This window comes from Zalophus californianus, chromosome 4 (assembly GCF_009762305.2).
Source record: "Zalophus californianus isolate mZalCal1 chromosome 4, mZalCal1.pri.v2, whole genome shotgun sequence".
Taxonomy (NCBI): domain Eukaryota; kingdom Metazoa; phylum Chordata; class Mammalia; order Carnivora; family Otariidae; genus Zalophus; species Zalophus californianus.
The window spans coordinates 139592859-139606637 of record NC_045598.1 but is presented as its reverse complement, the minus strand read 5'-3'; the positions used below and the strand labels follow the sequence as shown (position 1 = coordinate 139606637).

Sequence of the window (13779 nt, the reverse complement as noted above, 5' to 3'; positions counted from 1 at the left end):
ATGTAGGAGAGTGGTCCAGTTTCATTCTTTTACATGTTGCTGTCCAGTTTTCCCAACACCATTTATTGAAGAAACTGTCTTTTCCCCATTGCATATTTTGTCTCCTCTGTCATAGATTAATTGACCAATTCTGGGCTCTCTATTCTGTTCTGTTGATCTCTGTGTCTATTTTTGTGCCAGTACCATACTGTTTTGATTGCTACAGCTTTGTTGTGTATCTTGAAATCTGGAATTGTGATACCTCCTGTTTTGTTCTTCTTTCTCAAGATTCCTTTAGCCATTCGGAGTCTTTTATGGTTCCATACAAATTTTAGGGTTATATGTTCTAGTTCTGTGAAAAATGCAGTTGGTATTTTGATAGGGATTGCATTAAATCTGTAGATTGCTTTGGGTAGTCTGAACATTTTAACAAAGACAAATGCCTGTCTTTGATTGCCATACTCCTGTACCAAAAGGGCCTCTACCACTGATGCCACCAGTCAACGGTCTAGGGTCTAAGATGTCTAAAAGGTGGCTTCATTGTGGTTAGGGTTCTCTGCACAAATAAGGAACATCACTCTCCCTTTATTCACATTTTTCCTACATGGATCCCAGAATATTGCTGACTTATGGTACCAATGCCATTTTAATGAAGTCACTATTTCAAATATTTTTATTTTAATTTCCACTCTTCTGTACTCTTGCAAAAAAGCGGAGGGGAGGGAGGGAAAAGAGGAAAAAGAAACCATTCAGACTAAAGGTAAATATAATCAACATAGGCCCAAAATTGCCCATCTTCTTTAATCTCAGCCTATCCTCAGATTTATTTTCCTCACTCTCTCTTTCTTAGAATGAGCTTAGAAGTTTCCTGTATCTTATACAAATAAGACTCCCCAGGTTCTCCAATCACGACCATGCATAAGTGTGTGTCACACACCTTGTGTGACTATTATTTAAGTTCACGTCCAAATTCTACTACCAGAGGTGATGTTATTAAATACTGTTGTTGCCTTTATAGTTAGCAAAATACTATAAGATTTACATTTATAGTTCTCCCTTCATGATAAAAAAAATCCCTGAAAAATAGCTTAGGAAGATTTTAGCAATAAAGAACATATGTTCTTTATTCATCCAAATGAATGGATGCATGAACAAATGACATGCATCCATTCATTTGTTCATTCAACTATTCACTCAGCAAATGGCCATCAAGTTTTTACTAGGTATCATGTTAGAAGTGGTTTAGAATAGAGGAATCATGTGTTGACTAGCAAACAGTGTACCTAGGGAAAGTCACATTATATAGCAGAAGCTTGAAGTGTGAAGTAGCTAAAGTTCCCATGCCAAGGGCCCTTCTTGATCCCACTTAGTTCTTGATATCAACAATTATTTTATGACTATGATATCCACTCCATTAGTATGGAGGTTGCCTCTAATACAGCCAGGAAGGGGTTAGGCTAAACCAATTTTTTGTCTTGTAGTAGAGTCAATGGCAGTAAAAAATTTTTATGGTATATGGAAAGTGGCATGTCTCCTGTGTTCAAAACAGCATGCAATTCTAAGAATTATTTACCTACAGGAATAGTTTTCAAACTAAGCACAAAATCCTTTCTCCAAATGAAATATTGCCCATGTATCCCAGATTTCAGTTGGGCACTCTAAAACTGTTGGTTCAACACTTCCAACTTCTTAAAACTCTATGCCCGATGGAAGTCAGACTCTCCTCTTATATTTATACAAATTTTGGTGGTAGCATTTTTATGGATTCCTCTACCTCTTTGCCCCTTTTCTAAGAGAACTTCTAAGAACGTTGTCAAACATCTTCTAAGCTCTCTGAGCCATGTAAGTTGTAAGGAGCATTCATAATTCAATAAGCTACAGTCACAGCTCCCAAAACCCTTCACATTTCTGAAGTATTGAGAGACAAAGGTATTTCTTGTTATGTTAATGAGGTGACTTTTGGACACCACCTAAGGAAGTAAACTGGTTGCCAGGAGAACCAAGCAAGGATTAAAGGGTTGGAACTTTCAGTCTCAAGCAACCTTTACCTCCACGGGAAGGGAGAGGGCCTTGACATTAAATCAATCACCACTGGCTAATGATTTAATAAATCATGACTTTGTAATGAAGCCTCCATGGAGGACAGGGTTCAAATATCTTCTGGGTTGGTGAGTGCATGGAAATTTGGGGAGAATGGAGCACTTGGAGAGGACATGGAAGCTCCTCTTCCCTTCCCCCATACCTTGCCCAATTAATCTCTTTCATTTGGCTGTTCCTGAATTGTATCTTTTTATAATAAACCTGTGATCTAGTAAGTAAAATGTTTCTCTAAGTTCTGTGAGCTGCTCTAGCAAATTAATTGAACCCAAGGAAGTCACTGGAACCTTTGATTTCTAGCCAGTTGGTAACAACCTGGACTTCGGACTGGCTGCTGAAGTCCAAGGAGGAGATCATGGGAACCTCCAATCTGTAGCTTGTCAGTCAGAAGCAGAGGTAACTAGACTTGCAACTGAAATCTGAAATGGGAACCAGGAGGAGGGGCAGTCTTGTAGATTGAACCCTTAACCTCTGGGTAGGTAGGGTCAGAATTGATTTGAATTATAGGACACCCAGCTGGTGTTCCAAGAATTATTTGTTGGTGTGTTGGGAACCCCCAGCCCAAAGTGGGAATTGGTCCAGGAATGCAATAGACTTCCTCCTTCCTTTCTTCTCACCATTCTTAGCAGAGTGCTCTACAGCACAAAAGTATGTTGTTCTTTATTATACAGAACAATTAAGCATACCCCTTCTCTTACTGCTGAATGTGGCCTACACAAATAATTAAAATGTTCCTACAATTACTAATTGCATTATTAAAAGTAGCTGTGGTTAAGAATAGCAGTATCCAGCCCCCCCAATTCCTATTATGTAAAGAAGTTTAATGTATAAACAGTTAAATAAAGGAATCATTGTAGTTGAACTGGGAATACCCTGAGAACTCTGCCCTCTCATCTCAAACTCTTCCCCACCCAGTGTTAAATTTCACAGGACTTCTGAGAGCACTGTTTGAAAATAGCTTTCCAAGAGGCTCTTCCACCAGGACATTATATTTATAAATCTGAAAGCTGCCATTACATGACAGTGATGCCATCTGGGGTAAAGAATTTATCCAGTAACAGTGGATAAAAATTGGTTAAAGCTCAAGATCTATTGATCAATCACACCAACATAGCCAAAAACAACACAACAAACAACCTGTAACTGAAGTTACTGAAGTTACTGAAGTTACTGAATTTCTTTCTTTCTCTTTCTCTTTCTCTCTCTCTCAACTTACCTTGCCTCCAATGTTTCCTAAATAAGAGGATTTCTGTCATTCATCAATACTAAAATTATCAGATGTTATCTTTTGAACAGGCAGTTTTATTTTCTGTTTTCAGCTAAGGAATGTCTACAAATTGTTGAATTTCTCAGTCAGTCTGATAGATGTCTCAGGTTTTCAATATCCTTATCTCTATATTTCTCTTTCTGAGTAATATATTTGTATATATATAGTATCTTAAATAACCATCTTATCAGTACATACAATTTTAAAGAAAATATCTTTTCTCAAAATCTATTTGATTTTTTTTTCAAAACTATAAGTCTTTTGGTCATGATATCTTGCTCAATTCCTATTTTTATAAATATTTACTCATGATTTTTGACATTTAAAAAATATTTAATAGTTTCTTTTCACTATTTCTGTTATGTAACAGGATCAGGAGACAGTGCTACTCTGAACCTACTGACTCTTGTTCATATTGCACTGTTTGTGTTTTTTCTTATAATTTTGGACTCAACTAATCTTCACTGGGGCTTGACTCTTCAATAACTTGGGTTAAAACAGATCTTCAGTATGGTTTTTGTTTGTTTGTTTGTTTGATTTCAAAGTCTTTTCAGGGGTATTATGGGCTCTTGAACACTTTTATGTTAATTCCTTACCGAATGTTACCAGATCATGTAGGTAGGGTAAATTCAAATCCCAAACCTGTATTTATGAATTATCACAGGAAAACAATTCAACCTACAGAACAGTCCAAAAAAGTCAGTCTTTCAAGTCATTTTTTTTCCCCAGAGGGTGGATTTTTTCTAGTCCACCACTTTCCTACAGGTAGCTAGTTGAGAGTTCTGGCATTATTAGGTAAACTAAACTGGGTCTCAGTTAACTGTCTTTTCTGCTCCTTGGGTGTTAAAACTCAATCTCCTAGTTACCCAGACTGGCTAGTTCTCTCAGGATAGCAAGCACTGGTGAGGCTCAGCATCAGCTCACATCTTTTCTTCTCAAGGTATTTTATTTTTCTTTTTGATCCGCAGTGCTATCCTTTTTTCCTAGTAAAGTCAGCCATGAGTTTCATTTAAATGTTTGTGTATTGCACTTTATTTTATTTTGTATTACGTATTATGTTTTTATCTATCATTCTTTCTTCCAGTTAAGGTTTTTCAGGTAGTCTAGTTTGCCATATTGCTAGAAGTGGAAATCTCTTCTACATTCAAGCTTTATATATTATCAGTATTACTTTATATTTACTTTTTATTAAAAAATTCTTTGTCATTTTAAACAAAGCCAAGATATTGTAGCTAACATTCATAGCTTATCCTTTGTTATAAGCATTAAGAAATAAGTCTCCTACTAAAGTTCAGGAAAAAAATGTTGAACCTCTGTTTTTACATTATACTTAAAATTTGATCTGTATCTTTCCAGGGGTTCCAAAGTGAACAGGTATGTTCTATCCAGAGAGAACCGCCTAGTTCATGTAACTTTCTCACCAAGAAAATACAAACCAAAAGAAGGTAGTCTAGTTGTGAGCACAGTTTTATCCACTATCAAGGTACTCCATTATGCTTCCAAAGAGATTTATATAGCCAACCACAAAGCATGTGTGAAATAACAAATGCAGTGAAATATGTATAAATGTGAGTAAGTGAAGGAAACAAGCTGTACACATGAGGAAACAAAATCTCCAGTGATTTTCATTCCAAGGATTTCCTTTGACTACTTTCTATAACCAAATGCCACTTTGTCAAAATAGCTTCATATGAGTCCCATTGATTTATTCAGTATTTACTGAATATGTACTCTTTTCTGGTCACAGGTGATATAAAGATGAATAACACCGGTGATAGACATTGGGGAGGGTATGTGCTATGATGAGCGCTGTGAACTGTGTAAGACTGTTGAATCACAGACCTGTACCTCTGAAACAAATAATACATTATATGTTAAAAAAAAAAAAGAAGAAGCAGCAGCAGAAGAAGAAGAAGAAGAAGATAGCAGGAGGGGAAGAATGAAGGGGGGGGAATCGGAGGGGGAGATGAACCATGAGAGACTATGGACTCAGAAACAAACTGAGGGTTCTAGAGGGGAGGGGGTGGGGGAATGGGTAGCCTGGTGTTGGGTATTAAAGATGGCACGTTCTGCATGGAGCACTGGGTGTTATATACAAACAATGAATCATGGAACACTACATCAAAAACTAATGATGTAATGTATGGTAATTAACATAACATTAAAAAAAGAAAGAAAAAGAAAGAGATAAATTGGACTTCGTCAAAATAAAAAAAAAAGATGAATAACACCACAGTGCTTAAGCTTAATGTTCATAGTCTCAGAAGAAGAGCAGATGTGTAGCCAGAAAAATACATTACATTGTAAAACATATAGTATTAGGGGACAAGCTTTGATGAGCATTGTGCTTTAATCAAAAGTGGTATATTAAAGATAGGTTGGTTGTTAGGATGGAAGTGGACAAGAGGTTTTACAAAGGAAATGACACTATGCTGAGTCTTCAAGGACAATCATACATTTGTATGACTGGGAAGGCCACTTCAGAGAGAAGCAACAGCATATGAAGAGCTCTTTTAAACTAGAAAATATGAATCTGGAATGCTGTTTACTTTGTTCTTGATAATAGTGATGAATTTTAATTTCCCAGAATGCCTACTCTGTTGACAGTAATAAATGTTCCTGGGCATGGTGGAAAGAGATTAGAGAATTTCTGTTAATGTTTATGAATGTATAAAATAAATAAGTGATATCCATACTTTCACAAAATTTTTATTCAAATCAGACATAAAAACATAACTGAAGAATACAAATTATATTTCAACAACTTCAATGTCAGATAGAATCCCATCATGCTAAAGTATAGAGGTATTAGAGATACATTTGGGTAATACATAATTGACTAAATAATAAAGTATAAAAATCTTAGGAAGGTTTATGAACAAGAGATGAATAGGGACCAAATAACTGAAAAAGAGAAGAAAGGGAGAAACTGTATAATGGGAGTTGAGACAAGGGATACAAAAGAATCAGAATCACATAAGAGATATTAAAATAGGAAACATGTTTTTTTCTAGTCCACCACTTCCTTGTATTATAAAGTATTGTTACTATTACAAAAAAAATTTCCTGAAGTTGTTGAGAACAAATGGGTTGGAATGAAGAATGATGAGTATAGAATAAAGGCAAAGGAAATTATATAAGGTCAAACCAGAACAAGCCACAGGCTGGACTTTTTTAATAGGGATACACCAATATGAAAATCATATCTCTTTTTGTAAACTGTGGAAATAGATTTTAATTTGACTAATTAAAAAATGTTTCATCAAAATTATAAAAATTGAATCTTCCATAATAAATAATGAATCAAATAGGTACTATAGATCAATAGAGTAAAAGTAAGATCATAACAGACTAGTATTAACCAGTGGATTCTTCCTGTAGAAAATGAGATTAGAAGTAGATTTGGTGTAATGAGCCAAGCTGAGATCCATCAAGGCAGTCGTGTTCTCTCTGCGGTGAGCTTTCTCGCTAGGTGAATTCAACTGGGTGAACTATGAGTGGCCGAGTGAGATCCAGATCCAAACAAAGAAAAGATGATCCAGGGTCTAACCAGCACGTGGGTGCGCGGCAACCCAGTGATGAGCAACTGAAACAAAAGGAGGCACCACCTGAGAGTCAGGATATTCTACCTAATCAAGGGAAGGAAGTTGAAGGAGGACATGTGGCTCAAGGATGAGACCTGGAAACTGATCTCCAGGAGCTGCCTCAGGCAAAGGCTGGGGGTATAACTGAAGATGACCCTGATGTCAAGGGGCCAAGTCTACCCTTTTTAGAGCCCATTAAAATGCCAGAAGTGGTGAAGGACTACCCCAGATTTAAACAAGGACAAGCTGAAACATGCAAACTACTTTTATGTGGGGTACTTCACTGTTGAAATTCTCTCAATAAAGTTTTACAGACTTTCTCCAAAAAAAAAAAAAAAAGGAAGAAGAAGAAGTAGATTGGTATAGTTACATTACATGGATGATGGATAGAAGTAGGGAGAAGGGGGCTCCTGGGTGGCTCAGTAGGTTAAGCGTCTGCCTTCGTCTGCCTTCGGCTCAGGTCATGATCCTAGAGTCCTAGGAGGGAGCCCCACATCAGGCTCCCTGCTCAGAGGGTAGTCTGCTTCTCCCTCTGCTCCTCCTCGTACTCTTGCGCAAGCCCACCTGCTTTCTCTCTCACAAAAATAAAATCTTAAAAAAAAAAAAGTAGGGAAAGTATGCAAGTATGTGAGAAACAAAATCCCAAACTAGAACATTATGTAGACAACAGGACCCTGTCAGTAATAAATGTCAGTACATTCACTTGACTCAATTAAAATTGGAATGTTAGAAAGGAGTCTAAGTAGAGGGGGAGAAAATTTCACTGGGTTCTTTAATACTAACCTAAGTGAGAAACAGTATGAAAAACAGAGACTAATGTAGACTTTAAAACTTCAAGCAAAAGGGTAAAACTAAAAGGGGAGAAATAGGAGAGGAAGAAGAATGTACCCCAAAAGAATATATGACAACTAATTTGAATTCCACAATAAAGAATATGGTTTTCAGAGACGTGAGTTGCACAAAGAAATGAGTCCATACATACTATTTAAATGTTTACCATTATAGCTTGAATCAAATATGCATTTCATGACATTTTCAAATTAGAATACCTCATAACTAAACCAAGTTTTAAAAACTCAAAGATTGTGTGATATTAAATTTAATTAGAAAAGCATTAATATGCTTTCTCTTTTACATTTCTATGTATTTGACTTTCACTGTGTTGGCCTAAGGCATCCTCTATAGGAAGAACACAATTTCTTACAGGAGAGATGAAAAGAGAAAGAAAATATTAATACCTAATTTCTGGGAAGCAGATAGTTACTCAGTGAAAATATAATAATCTTGCACATTAACCTATTGTATTAATATTGCCTTAATATCCCAAAATATCCTGGTAGCCATTTTGCCTTCTTCACATATGAACACCCAAGACTGGCTAGTGTTAGTAGATCTCCTTTAGAAGAGTTGTTACCTCTTCCACCTGGAACCTGGAAGGCAGAAGCCTTGCAGCTAGATAGTTGAAGGAAGACAATATAAAGTAAGTGAAAGAAGAGACTGCTTTTTCTAGCCAGAGTGTTGGTACAAAGAATAGGGGAGAGGAGAACAAGAGAGTGATATGAGTGTGTCCCTAATTTCCTCTCCCCTGACTTTGGCTCCAAGAGGTCCCTGGCAACCAGTAGACCAGGAAGATGACCACTTACCAAAGGATGCCACGTGGGTCCAGGATTGGTAGTTCCCTCTGATGTCAAAGCCATTTAAGCTACTTCCATAGGTTTATGTACCTATGTGTTATCATAAGAGGGGAGGAGAAGGCAAATAGACTGCTTGATCACTACATGAAGGGGCTGATTATAATATTGCACTGGAAAAGTTAAAGTAGATTGGGCATTTACTTATATTTCTTCCCATGAAGAAATCCAAATTAGCTTAAATACAAAATAAATAAATTTTTCTCTGCACATCTGAGTATAGTGTAAGCTAAATTTTATGACCCAGCTTTCATTGTAATAAGAACTATAAGAGAAGATCACTATGTCCAAGATGTTTGATTTTAAAAAATCATCTGAGAGTATCATTTGTTAAATCAATAACTAAGGATCAGCTTACAGCAAGACACTTTATGATATTAAAATATTAATGACTATTCTTATCATGATTATATTTACATTGCTCTTTTCTTCTGAGAACTCTAAGATATTCACATGCTTTAACTCATTATTGCCTTCATATTAAATAGAAAAAAACTCGAAACCCATTTAATCAGAAAAATAGTTTAGCTGTACTGCCAGTTAGTAGTTTAATAATACGAAAACAACAGTTTTTCTGATGTGCTACCAGTGTTTGATACTTTTATCAGTTCATGTTTTTCTTTATATTCTCAAACATAACTTCCTGTAAATAATTTGCAAATGGGAGGGTTCAGTGAAATAGATTATAAAATACTTGGTTTGAACAGTATTTCCACCACTACACATTAAAAGAAACTACTGTTTTTTTTAAATGTTCATGTTGTTGGGATTTATGTCTAAGTCTTATAGGAATGTCAGATTGAATGAAAGTAGCAGCTAAGTTCATTTATACACCTAAATGTATATAAGAATGTCGAAGTGTGGTCCAGAGCTTATTTCACCTGCAAGGTCCTCCTGGCCATTCTAAAATTGATACTTTATTACAGATACTATTTATATAAATGGTAATTACTATTCCAGTTTAACCCTAATTTACTTTTAATAGGAAAAAATAAACATCATCTATTCAGTTTCTCAGCTAGATTGGGATGACTTTTTCCACTCATTTCTTTGAAAGGTCTCTGTGTTCACACAGTGTAATTAATGGGGGCATGAGTGGGAGAGTGTTCAATAGCAAGCCTTTTGTCCCCCTGATGTGGCTTATGGATTGGAATAATGAAGGACAGCTATCCAGGCCAATTCTTAATTTCCTTGTTATTTCAACATTTTATTTGAATGGTGGTCGGAGCTATTGCTATAATTTACTAAGTCTTTTCTTTCATATAGTTATTTTGAGGGTAATTATTAGAAGAGCTAATATATACATCTGTACAGAGAAATTTTCTAATTGCATACATCAGCTTCTTTAGACTGTTTTGTACATAAATTTGAACTTTTATGACCAGTAAACGCACCAATTTAAAAAGTATGCACACAAAAAATCAGTCCTAGTCCTAGCCCAATCATTCTGCTGGACACCTGCAGGGAGGAAAAGTCCAGTTAGTGCTAACTTAGGCATGGGGCCCATTGTGAGCCTTGCCGAACTTGTCCTGTTGACCCATGCTGTAAGGTGCATGCAAGTCTCATAGCAGCCTTTCAGTCCATCACATTCAGTGTTTAAATAACTAAAACCTTATTTTACTTTTGTTCTGAGTTCTTAGCTACCTAGCATCAGCAGGGCTATTAATCCTTTCATAGGGATGAAAGATAATTTAGGAGCAAGAGATGTCCTCCTAAAACAATTTACGTGAAGAGTGAAATGAAGTTGGGTGCATGAATCCAGAATTGCTTCAACCTTCAGAAAGAGCAGAAGGGTTAACCAATTTATGTGCTAAGAGAAGAGAAACTTTATACACAAAGCTGCGCCACACGGTGTACAATCTCAGAAACAGGGCAAGATTTCTGGTCTGTGGTTTTCCTTTCATTCACTTGTGACCTCCCACTTTGAGTCTTAAATCTGTTAGACTGTAAGCTATGCAAGGGCAAAGACTTTCTTATTCATCTTTTAATCCTCAACCCCAAGCTTAATGCTGGCACCTGTCATTGAACGAATATTTTATGAATTAATAATTGCGTGTTTTGAGCCCGTAGCGAAGCAAAGAACTGTCTCCCCAGGGAGCATTCCTAACCACTTCTGGTTTGGCACTGCCCAGTTTGAATCTATCATTGCTCAAATGAGCTCTTAAAAATTTTAATATGCCTCAGTTTATCTTTTAACAGTTCAGGTGTCAGAAGAGGGATCTGAAGGAGACACCCCAGTGGCCCCCAAGAGCAATGAGCAACCATGTGTAGATACCTCTTGAGTCTCTTGAGCTTGCTGCTTCCTTGCTCTCTCTGGAGGTCATGGGTAAGTCCCTCTCAGATCCTGAATCCTACCTCTGTGGCTTTTGCATTATGAGCTTTCAGACTTTACTTGGGCATTTCTTTTTCTGGATGCAGTCGAACTGAATCCACGTTGGACTGGTTCCAACTTAGGAACCAGACTGCATCCAGTGTGAGGCCTCAGGTTAATAAAATTTTGAGGCTGAACAAGTAGATTAACCTTACCAAAGATAATCCTGAATAACAGTGGCCATAGTACAGAACTGTTAACCATCTTAGATAAGCTTATCCATTTACGTGGTGCCCTAGAGAAAAAGGGGTTTCAGTCAAGCACTCACTATAAAAAGTAAAGGGAAACTTATTTTTCCTCCCCTACAATTTCTGGTGACCAGTATGAGACCTGATGGGACACCCAACTGGCTCCTGAGCCTGCAGATGGCATCTTGGGGAAATTGGCAGAAGCCGGCAAAGGCTAAGAATTCTTGCCAAAGTCAGTTCTCCCAGATCTCTATCTTTGGTGCCAGGATGAGAAAGGAAGGTAAATTTCACATTGTCCTTTCTTTTTCAAATTCAGATTGGCAGGAAAGAACACCGGTTATGGATCCTTTCTCTTCCAGGGGCATCTATTGCCTTCTTGTTTGTCATACTTTGTGTCCTGATAATTTGGCTTGGCAACCATCAGTTTGGGGGCCCCAATATATGGCTAGACAGACATGTGGGCAGCACCCCATTTGTGGCTAGACATGGCTGGACAGAAATATTGGTTGCCCTTCAAATCCCCTCATAAATGTTTTTACAATATTTTATATCCTTTGGGCATGAGTTACCATGAATTCTTCAACATTCTATAGACCATTATAAAGAGTAATTAGCCTGAAATTCAAGAAAATTTTGACATAAAGATGTACAAAATCAGATATGTAATCAACTGCTTTTTTTAATCACTTCCAAAATTGCATCCTCGATAGATATTTTTACATATTCAGCTGCACATATACATGTATTCTTTTTGAATGATCATATATGTCAGCCTATAAAGCTCTCAAATGGATTTTTTTCTCTTTTATCAGTGTATAGCAAATATTATTGTAAAACTAAATGTCTGAAGTAAAGCTAAAGCTACATATCTGAAAAGAGTAACTTCCAAAGTTCGAAACAGAAGATGCTAGAATGTGACCTTTTTATTGCAATCTTCCATCTCTTGTCAGAACTCAGACGTGGCAAGTTTTCCACCCCACACACAAACATGTCACTTTACCACATGATGTTCAGAGCATAATAGTGATAAAGAGGCAAGACAGACTTATGTCAAAATAATTATTAAAGAATATACATGTAGCCTACGTACCTAGGACAAGATATTCACGTGTCTCTTTGTCTAATTCAGTTTTACATGCTAACTACTCTTTTCAGGAATATATGCCAGCCGCCTTTGCTGTGCACAGTCTTATAACAAGCAGGGCTATTATTGATATCTCCCTGTCAAATTCACCATCTACAGATTATATCTAAATCCCACCAAAAACAGTAATATCTATACTTTAATAAGAGTTTATTTAGATTCATAAGAAAAAGTTGAAGCCCTCAATTTTATACTAAGTTTATTAACTTTCTTTCTATGCAGAAATACTGTGTGCTCCCTGAGGGAGAGACTGTTTCTAACTCATCACGGATCTCCAGGGTTTGGCACAGAGGAAGAACTCAATACATGTTTGTTGAATAAATGCATTTTTTTTTAAATAGAAGGATTTCTTACTTGTCTGAAAAGATTGGAATTATGTATTAACCATGCTTGCCTTTTGGAGACAAATATTTAAGCCAATGTTCATTTGATTCGGTCATTGTACAAGGCCAGCCTATCCAACAGAGACAGAGCTTTCAATCTGACATAGTTGAGTTGTATGTTCTTATCATTTTAAAGGGAATTAAATGTCAGTTATGTCTAAACTATCTGGATGTGTTGATTGGACATGGAAAACTTTTACAAAGATCAGATATTCACACATATCCTTATGTTACTTTGCCAATATAGAATCAAATATCTGTTGCAATGTTTTTTTATTTATATCTACTGTCCATTCTTACCTATCAAATAAAAAATGGATTATTTTTTGTGTGTGGTTTTCAATGACACTTAACAAATTTTCAAATGTATAAGCTATTTTATTTCCTCTTCATGTATAATTGTTATTTATATTTTTCCTAGAAGTTGCTTAGTAATTATGGGGGTTATTCAATGTATTCCTTTATATTTTCTATTCTTTAGTCTCACACCTGCAATTAAAGCAAATTTTATTTCCTTTTATACAATAACTAGGTCTTCTCTTTCTAGTTTATGTCTTATTTTACTTAAAGGATTTCATAAAAAATTAGTAAAGATTAACATTAGCTTGTTTTTGGACTCTAAAACAATTGATTCTAGTGAGTCACTATTAGGTATAATATAGATTTTTGGTTAAAGATAAGCATTATGTATTAGTTCAATATCTTATTCCTGGCTCTCTAACAGTTTTTAATTTTCAAACCATCAGGAATGAATATTAAATTGGGGGTACCTTCTTAAATGATGATATGAAATGCATTTTTTAAATCTTTTAACGTGATACATATATATGTGTGAGTACACACACACACACACATACACACACAGTCATTATATTTTAGACAAAGAACTATATTTGAATTTTCCTGGGGTAAACTTTGCTTGGTCGAGATGGCTGGTTACTTTTAGGAATTTTTTACTTTACTTTGCTGATATATCATTAGGATTTTCTCATTTATATTCAATATAAAAGAAGACACATAATATGTGTGTGTTTGCCAGACTTAAGTATTGGAAATATGTTCCTTTTTAAAATTT

General features: G+C 36.0%; 1 long non-coding RNA gene across 1 annotated transcript in view; it reads left to right on the top strand.

Annotated features, from left to right (window-relative positions):
• LOC113937096 overlaps positions 1-12998 on the top strand; it is a 31237-nt gene extending 18239 nt beyond the window's left edge. Inside the window, exon 4 of the long non-coding RNA XR_003524498.2 lies at positions 12544-12998. This is a non-coding gene — a long non-coding RNA (uncharacterized LOC113937096). The remainder of the gene's footprint in view (positions 1-12543) is intronic.
• The last annotated feature ends 781 nt before the right edge of the window (positions 12999-13779 follow it).